Below are 9,397 nucleotides of genomic sequence, written 5' to 3'. Positions count from 1 at the left end.
TCATGTGTTTGTTGGCCATTTATGTACGTGTTCTTTGGAGAAGTGTCTGTTCATGTCTGATGCCCATTTCTTGACTGGATTATCTGTTTTTTTGGGTATTCAGTTTGATAAATTCTTTATAGATCTTGGATACCAGCCCTTTATCTGTATGTCATTTGCAAATATCTTCTCCCATTCCATAGGTTGCCTTTTAGTTTTGTTGACTGTCTCCTTGGCTGTGCAGAAGCTTTTTATCCTGATGAAGTCCGAATAGTTCCTTTTTGCTTTTGTTTCCCTTGCCTCTGGAGACATGTTTTTGCAAGAAGTTGCCGTGGCCGAGGTCGGAGAGGTTGTTGCCCGTGTTCTCTAGGATTTTGATGGATTCCTGTCTCACATTTAGGTCTTTCATCCCTTTTGAGTTTATCTTTGTGTGTGGTGTAAGAGAATGGTCCAGTCTCATTCTTCTGAATGTGGCTGTCCAATTTTCCCAGCACCATTTATTGAAGAAACTGTCTTTTTTCCATTGGACATTCTTTCCTACTTTGTCAACAATTAGTTGACTGTAGAGTTGAGGGTCCAATTCTGGGCTCGCTATTCTGTTCCATTGATCTATGTGTTTTTTTTTTTTTGTTTGTTTTTTTTTTTTTTTTTTACAATACCATGCTCTCTTGATGATCACAGCTTTGTAATATAACTTGAAGTCCAGCATTGTGATGCCCCCAGCTTTGGTTTTCTTTTTCAACATTGCCCTGGTGATTTGGGGTCTTTTCTGGTTCCATACCAATTTTAGGATTGTTTGTTCCAGCTCTGTGAAAAATGTCGATGATATTTTGATAGAGATTGCATTGAATGTGTAGACTGCTCTGGTCATCACAGACATTTTCACAATATTTAGTCTTCCAATCCATTAGCATGGAATGTTTTTCCATTTCTTCGTGTCCTCAATTTCTTTCATAAGTGTTCTGTAGTTTCTGTAGTTTTCTGAGTACAGATCCTTTCCTCTTTTGTTAGGTTTATTCCTAGGTATCTTCTAGTTTTTGGTGCAATTGTAAATGCAATCAATTCCTTAATTTCTCTTTCTTCAGTCACATTGTTAGTGTATAGAAATGCAACTGATTTGCTGTGCATTGATTTTGTATCCTACCATGTTGCTGAATTGCTGTATGAGTTTTAGCAGTTTTGGGGTGGAGTCTTTTGGGTTTTCTACATAAAGTATCATGTTGTCTGTGAAGACTGAGAGTTTGACTTCTTTGCCAATTTGAATGCCTTTTGTTTCTTTTTGTTGTCTGACTGCTGAGGCTAGGACTTCTAGTACTATGTTGAACAACAGTGGCAAGGGTGGACATCCCTGACCTTAAGGGAAAAGCTCTGAGTTTTTCCCCACTGAGAATGATATTCGCTGTGGGCTTTTCATAGATGGCATATTGAGGTATGTTCCCTCTAACCCTACACTTTAAAGAGTTTTAATCAGGAAAGGATGCTGTATTTTGTCAAATGCTTTTTCCTGCATCAATTGAGAGGATCATATGGTTCTTGTCTTTTCTTAATTAATGTGATCTATCATGTTGATTGATTTGCAAATGTTGAACCACCCTTGCAGCCCAAGAATAAATCCCACCAGGTCGTGGTGAACAATCCTTTTAATGTACTTTTGGATCCTATTGGCTAGTATCTTGCTGAGGATTTTGGCATCCATGTTCATCAAGGATGTTGGTCTGTAATTCTCTTTTTTGATGGGGTCTTTGGTTTGGAGATCAAGGGAATGCTGGCCTCAGAGAACGAGTTTGGAAGTTTTTCTTCTATTTCATTTTTTGAAACAGCTTCAGAGGAATAGGTGTTATTTCCTCTTTAAATGTTTGGTAGAATTCCCCTGGGAAGCCGTCTGGCCCTGGACTCTAGTATTTTGGGAGGTTTTTGATCACTGCTTCAATTTCCTTGCTGATTATTGGTCTGTTTGGATTTTGTGCCTCTTTCTGTTTCACTCTTGGTTGTTTATAAGTTTCCAGCAATGCACCCATTTCTTCCAGAATGCCTAATTTTTTGGCATATAGTTGCTCATAATATGGTCTTAAAATTGTCTGTATTTCCTTGGTGTTGGTCCTGATCTCTCCCCTTTCATTCATAATTTTATTAGTTTGGGTCCTTTCTCTCTTTTTTTTTGATAAGTCTGGTTAGGGGTTTATCGATCTTATTCATTCTTTCAAAGAACCAACTTCTAGTTTTGTTAATATGTTCTACTGTTCTTCTGGTTTCTGTTTCATTGATTTCTGCTCTAATCTTTATTTCACTTCTCCTGCTTGGTGTAGGCTTTATTTGCTATTCTTTCTCCAGCTCCTTTAGGTGTAAGTTTAGCCTGTTTATTTGAGATTTGTCTAGTTTTTTGAGAGAGGCTTGTATTGCTATGTACTTCCCTCTTAGGACTGTCTTTGCTGTATCCCAGAGGTTTTGAACTGATGTGTTTTCATTCACATTAGTTTCCATGAATTTTTTAAGTTCACCTTTAATTTCCTGGTTGACCCATTCATTCTTTAGCTGGATGCCCTTTAACCTCCAAGTGTTTGAGTTTCTCCCAAATTTCCTTTCGTGATTGAGTTCAAGTTTCAAAGCATTGTGGTCTGAAAATATGCAGGGAATAATCTCAATCTTTTCGTGTCAGTGAGACCTGATTTGTGATCCAGTATGTGTTCTCTTCTGGAAAATGTTCCATGTGCACCGAGAAGAATGTGCATTCCATTGTTTCAGAATGGAATGTTCTGTATATATCTGTGAAGTCCAACTGGTCCAGTGTGTCATTCAAAGTCATTATGTCTTTGTTGATCTGCTTAAATGATCTGTCCATTGCTGTGAATGGGGTGTTGAAGTCCCCTGCTATTAATGTATTATTATCAATGTGTTTCTTTACTTTGGTTATTAATTGGTTTATGTAATTTGCTGCTCCCATGTTGGGGGCATAAATATTTACAATTGTTAGATCTTCTTGTTCGATGGACCCTTTCAGTATGATATAGTGTCCCTCTACATCTCTTACGACAGTCTTTGGTTTAAAATCTAATTTGTCTGATATGAGGATTGCTACCCTAGCTTTCTTTTGAGATCCATTAGTGTGGTAAATGGTTTTCCACCCCCTCACTTTCAGTCTGGAGGTGACTTTAGGTCTGAAATGAGTCTCTTGTAGACTCATATGGATGGGTCTTGCTTTTTTCTCCAATCTGATAGCCTGTGTGTTTTGATTGGAGCATTTAGCCCATTTGCATTCAGAGTAAGTATTGAAAGATATGAATTTAGTGCCATTGCATTACCTGTAAAGTCCCTGTTTCTGTAGATTGTCTGTTTCTTTCTGGTCTAGTCTTGGGGTCTCTCTTTGCTTACAATATCCCCCTTAATATTTCTTGCAGGGCTGGCTTGGTGGTCACGTATTCTTTCAGTTTCTGTCTGCCCTGGAAGCTCTTTATCTCTTTCCATTCTGAATGGGAGCCTTGCTGGATAAAGTATTCTTGGCTGCATGTTTTTCTCATTTAGGACCCTGAATATATTATGCCAGCCCTTTCTGGCCTGCCAGGTTTCTGTGGATAGGTCTGATGTTATTCTGATGTTCCTCCCTCCATAGGTATGGAATCTCCTCTCCTGAGCCACTCTCAGTTTTCTCTAATATTTGCAAGCTTCACTAATATATGTTGGGGTGTTGATCTATTTTTATTGATTTTGGGAAGGGTTCTCTCTGTCTCTTGGACATGAATGCTTATTTCCTTTGCCTGATTAGGAAAGTTCTCAGCCATGATTTGCTCAAATATATCTTCTGGACTGCTCTCTCTCTCCACCGCTTCAGGCACCTCAATAATTCTGACATTTTTTTTCTTTTCAGAGCATCATTAAATTCTCGAAGCGTTTCTTCATTGGCTGTGAGTTGTCTTTCTCTCTTCCTCAACTTGCTTCCTTTCCATCAGCCTTTCCTCTAGATCTCCAATTCTCTCTTCTGCCTCATTTACCCTAGCTGTTAGAGTATCCAATTTAGGCTGCATAATAATTCATAGCATTTTTAAGTTCAGCCCGAGTAGATCTCAATTCTGCCCTTAGGCATTCTCTACTGTCATTTATGCTTTTTAAAGCTGAGCTATTAACTTTATAATTGCTATCCTGAGTTCCATCTCTGACATCTTACTTACATCCATATCAATTAGCTCTGTGGCAGAGAACATTACCTCTGGTTCTTTCTTTTGTTGTGAATTCCTCCTTCTAGTCATTTTGCCCAGAGAAGGATGGGTGAGTAAGTGAGGAGAGTACAAAATATCAACCACAACCCAAAGAAAAGATACCCTAGGTATATCCAAAGTTGTTGGAAAAAGAAAAACAAACAAAAGTAAAACAAAATAAAACAAAACACAACAAAAACGAAGGGGGGGGCGGAGAGACTATAATCTCAAAGGGTGGACAAAGCAGGGTGATCCACTTGTTCCTGATTGAATTTTGGTTTGTGTATTAGAAGACACTACATCCCCAAACTGCAAAGAAAGCAAAACTTATATAAATACATATATATAATTGATTGGGGTGAAAAAAGGACTAAAATGAAGCATATATCTATAAAATATAGATGTAAAAAATAAAAGTTAAAAAGAGATTAAAAACCCAAGTTGGTAAAATAAGAACCTGGTTGAAGCAGGAAAAAGGTAAAAAAAAAAAAAAAAAAAAAAAAAAGGAAAATTTTAGACTGAAAGATAAATGAGTCGTGAGAAATCACCTGGAGCTCAATATACTATTTTCCCCTAGTGCTGGAGTTTTACAGTCTTGTGGGATCCATAAAGTTGTCCACTTGTTCTTCCAGTCTGGGGCAGGGGCCTGCTGTGCTGTTTCTCAAGTGTCTTTGCCTGGGTGGAGTTGCCCCACCCCATGCCAGGGAGCTGGGCTCAGTGTAAGCTGGCCCTCTGTGTGGCCTTTTTTCCCTGGAGGCTTTCTGCGCCTCTTCAGAGGATCAGAGCAAAAATGGCCATACCCCGATCTCTGGCCCAGAGCTGAAAGATCGTGGTCCCCCCTTTTTAGCAAACTCTCTGGGACAAACAGTCTTCACTTTTGTGACTGCCACACTCCACAGACTCTTGTGGTGCATGCCCACTGTAATCCTCCCGGGGAAATCCCAGGGACCCTTGAGCATCACTGCCCTTTGTGTCCTTGGGACTGCAAGTGGCCATGGGCTCATACACATACCCTGCTCTGTTGCTCCTGGGCCATAGCTGGGTGTCACTCTACTGTCCTTTCTGGGGCTGCCACATTGAGAGCTCTTGCCCAGTCATGGAGGCAGCTGTTTCGCCCCTCCCAGGGGATGGTCAATGACCCACAGGTTCCAGTCTTTTTCAGGGTGCTCAGGCAAATAGCAGTCACCTGGCCAGCACAGCTCATGGTTTATGGCGACCCAAGCTGAGAGTCACCTCCTGGGCTCCCACCTTAACCAGTTTCCCTGCTCCACTGCTTGGGTACTCTACTGGTTCATGCGACCTCCTTTGTTCTGTGTCTCCTGGGATCCTGAGACTGCAATGACCCACCTAGAATTCTGGGGTGGTTTTCATCCCCTGAGCCTCTTTCAGAAAGGGATGTCTCTCACTGGAGCAGATTCCTAAGGGTTCCAAAATTGCACTCTGGTGTTATATCACTTTCCAGTAGCCAGCTTATGGAGGCTCCCTGGCCCCTCCATTTATCTTCTGATATTTCCTCACAGATTCATGACTCTGTACCTCCTATCTTGCAAAAAGCAGTCGCTTTTCTGCTTGTAGAGTTTCAGATATATTTTCTTACATCTCAGGCTGAATTTGTGGGTGTTTAGAATGGTTTGATAGAGGGGCGCCTGGGTGGCTCAGTGGTTAAGTGTCTGCCTTCGGCTCAGGTCATGATCCCAGGGTCCTGGGATTAAACCCCGCATCTCTCTCTCTCTCCCGCTGCCCCTGCTTGTGTTCCCTCTCTTGCTGTGTCTCTCTCTGTCAAATAAATAAATAAAATCTTAAAAAAAAGACTTATTTGATAGGTATCAAGCTAAATTCAAGGTACCAGATGAAATGAGGTCCTCTACTCTTTTGCCATCTTCCCTCTCCCTCCTCAGTTTGTCCTTTATAGTTAGGAGTCTCTTATGGTTTGTCTCCCTTTCTGTTTTCATCTTCTTTTATTTTTCCTTTCCTTCCCCTGCATTCATTAGTTTTGCTTCTTAAATTCCACCCATGAGTGAAATCATATAGCATTTGTCTTTCTCTGACTGACTTATTTCACTTAGCATGATACTCTCTAGCTCCATCCATGTTTTTGCAAATTGCAAGATTTCGTTCTTTTTGATGGTTGAGTAATATTCCTGTGTGTGTGTGTGTGCGCGCGCGCACGCGTGTGTGTGTGTGTGTGTGTGTGTATACAATATATATATAATATCTTCTTTATCCATTCATCTGTCAGTGGGCATCTGGGCTCTTTCCATATTATGGCTATTGTGGACATTGCCGCTATAAACATCGGGGTGCATGTGCCCCTTCGAATCATTATGTTTGTGTTCCTTGGATAAATACCTAGTAGTGCAATTGCTGAGTTGTATTTTGTTATGATTATTATAATTATTATGATTATTATTATTGCTGAAGCTTTTAGGGTCTTTTCTTTACCTTGATAAATTTGATGAAGAATTTCCTAGATGTGATTTATTTCTTGTGTTGAGCACTTACTGGGCCTTGTAAATCTGGAGACTTATATGTTGTTCAGTTCTAGGAAATTATCTTTACAAATATTCTTGTCTCTATTTTACCATCTTTTTCTAGAATTCTAGTTAGTCAAATGTACTTTCTCACGTACCTCTGCACATAGGTTTCAATTTTTTGTCTTGGGGTTCTATTTTTCTGGAAGAGTTTAATCTTCCAACTTCTATGTAATTTTTTTATTTTAACAATGATTATTAATCTCTAAGAGTTCTATTTTTGGTTTTGATTTTTTAATAGCTTCATATTATTGTTTCATGATTGCAATAACATCTCAAATCTCTTTGAGAAGATAATTGCCTTTTGTTTCTCATGTTTAAAACATTTTTTCCCCATTCTTGCATTATCTTTACTTCTGGGTAACTTTTTGTTCATATATAAGAATGAGGCACAAAAATATAATTGAAAGTTCTTTGGGTTAGGCATTTACCTGTTTGCTCTTAGGTTCGTTCCTTATCCTGCCCCTGTTCTGTTCTAGTGGCTGACCCCTGGAAACTGGATTTCCAAACTATTAGAAAATTGCTTCAGCTCTAGGGAGTCACTGGCTAGAGGAGGGAAGAACACAGATATTTCTCCTTTTCTCTAATCTCTGGGTAACACTTCCCACAGTGATTGCATATCCCTTCTGGTTTAGGCTCCTTGAGCTCCTTTCATGACAAGGCCTTGGTGCCGCGCTTCAGGGAACACCACCTTGTCCCATCATTCTTCTGGACCTAGGGATATCTGGTAGTGGTTTCCTGATTTTGCTCATGTGAGGGTTTTCCCACCATTCTCTCTTTGCTTTTTAATTTTTTTGATGCCCTTGAGTCTAGCTCTCAGTATTAAATTTTCTCTCTGTGCTGCATGGAGTGTGTTCTCTTTTCTTTCTTTCTTCTTTTTTTTAAGATTTATTTATTTATTTGAGAAAGAGAGAGAGAGGGGGGAGAACAAGGGGGAGTAAGGGCAGAGGCAGAGGGAGAGAATCTCCAGCCTACACGCCACTGAGTGCAGAGCCTAATGTGGGGCTCCATCTCACAACCTTGAGATCATGACCTGAGCCAAAATCAAGAATCAGCTGCTTAACCATTTGGGCCGCCAGGGGCGCCCCATGTATTTTCTTTTCTTCACTGGACCCTTACTGACATATCTAGTAAACTAACAAGATTTACTTTAGAGTGATTGGCAAATAGCTGGCTATTATGTTTGGGAACTCCTAAGAACCAGAACGGTAAGCATTTTTCTGGGGCTAATTAATATTTGGAGTATAATTATTTTACTATTCTTTTGTCTGAGGAATATCTGCTTGTCTGCAGTGTTCTCTACCTATAGTGAGAAAGGGGAATAGGGCTCTATTAATTTCCAGCACCCTTCTTCATTCTATGAGCTCATTAAACTTATTTTTCTTATATATTATTTAATATAAACTTCTTATATATTATTCAATTTTTTGTATTTATCATATTTAAGTAAGATATGAAGTATCCACATGAGGTCAATACACCTCTTCCTGGGACTAGCTCAAATTTTATTTTAGAAAGGCCCTAATCGGAACAGTGTAGAGGTTATATTGATTGGGATAATAAGCATGAATAAAATTGAAAGCAAGGAAAAGAATTTGCAGTCTACAGTTCTAAAAGGTGACAAATTATCCTGAATTAAGAACACTAGTAGAACTGGGTATTTACCACAAAGATACAAATGTAGGGACCCGAAGGGGTACGTGCACCCCAATGTTTATAGCAGCAATGTCCACCATAGCCAAACTGTGGAAAGAGCCAAGATGTCCATCCACAGATGAATGGATAAAGAAGACGTGGTATATATACACAATGGAATATTATGCAGCCATCCAAAGGAAAGAGATCTTGCCATTTGCAATGACGTGGATGGAACTGGAGGGTGTTATGCTTAGTGAAATAAGTCAATCAGAGAAAGACATGTATCATATGACCTCACTGATATGAGGAATTCTTAATCTCAGGAAACAAACTGAGTGTTACTGGAGTGGTTGGGGGTGGGAGGGATGGGGTGGCTGGGTGATAGACATTGGGGAGGGTATGTGCTACGGTGAGCGCTGTGAATTGTGCAAGACTGTTGAATCACAGATCTGTACTTCTGAAACAAATAACGCAACATATTTTAAGAAAAAAGAAAAAGAAGAAGATAACAGGAGAGGAAGAAAAGGGGAGTATGTCAGAGGGGGAGACGAACCATGAGAGATGATGGACTCTGAAAAACAAACGGAGGGTTCTAGAGGGGAGGAGGGTAGGGGGATGGGTTAGCCTGGTGATGGGTATTGAGGAGGGCACGTTCTGCATGGAGCACTGGGTGTTATGAACAAACAATGAATCATGGAAACACTACATCAAAAACTAATGATGTAATATATGGTAATTAACATAACAATAAAAAAATTAAAAAAAAGAACACTAGTAGAAGGAAAGGAGGGCACGAGGAAGTGGATTCCAGAGGGATTGAGGTGGTTAACTTTGGCAAGCAGTAGAGCACGGGGGGTGCAGCTTCACCACTTACAGTTGCGTTGTCTTGGATAAATCATATACTCTCTCCGTGCCTCAATTTCCTCATCTCTAAAATTGTGACTATTGTGTGTGAAGTGCTTGGAAGAGTTCCAGGCACAATAATAGCTAACATTTTTAATATCAAAAGCAGGAGAGCGGATGACTTCAGGGTTAGATTGGATCAAATTCCGGCTCTGG

Source organism: Eumetopias jubatus, unplaced genomic scaffold, assembly GCF_037043125.1.
Source record: "Eumetopias jubatus isolate StellerSeaLion01/CBP00866 unplaced genomic scaffold, mEumJub1_p1.0 scaffold_14, whole genome shotgun sequence".
Taxonomy (NCBI): Eukaryota; Metazoa; Chordata; class Mammalia; order Carnivora; family Otariidae; genus Eumetopias; species Eumetopias jubatus.
Note: the sequence above shows the minus strand (reverse complement) of the source record.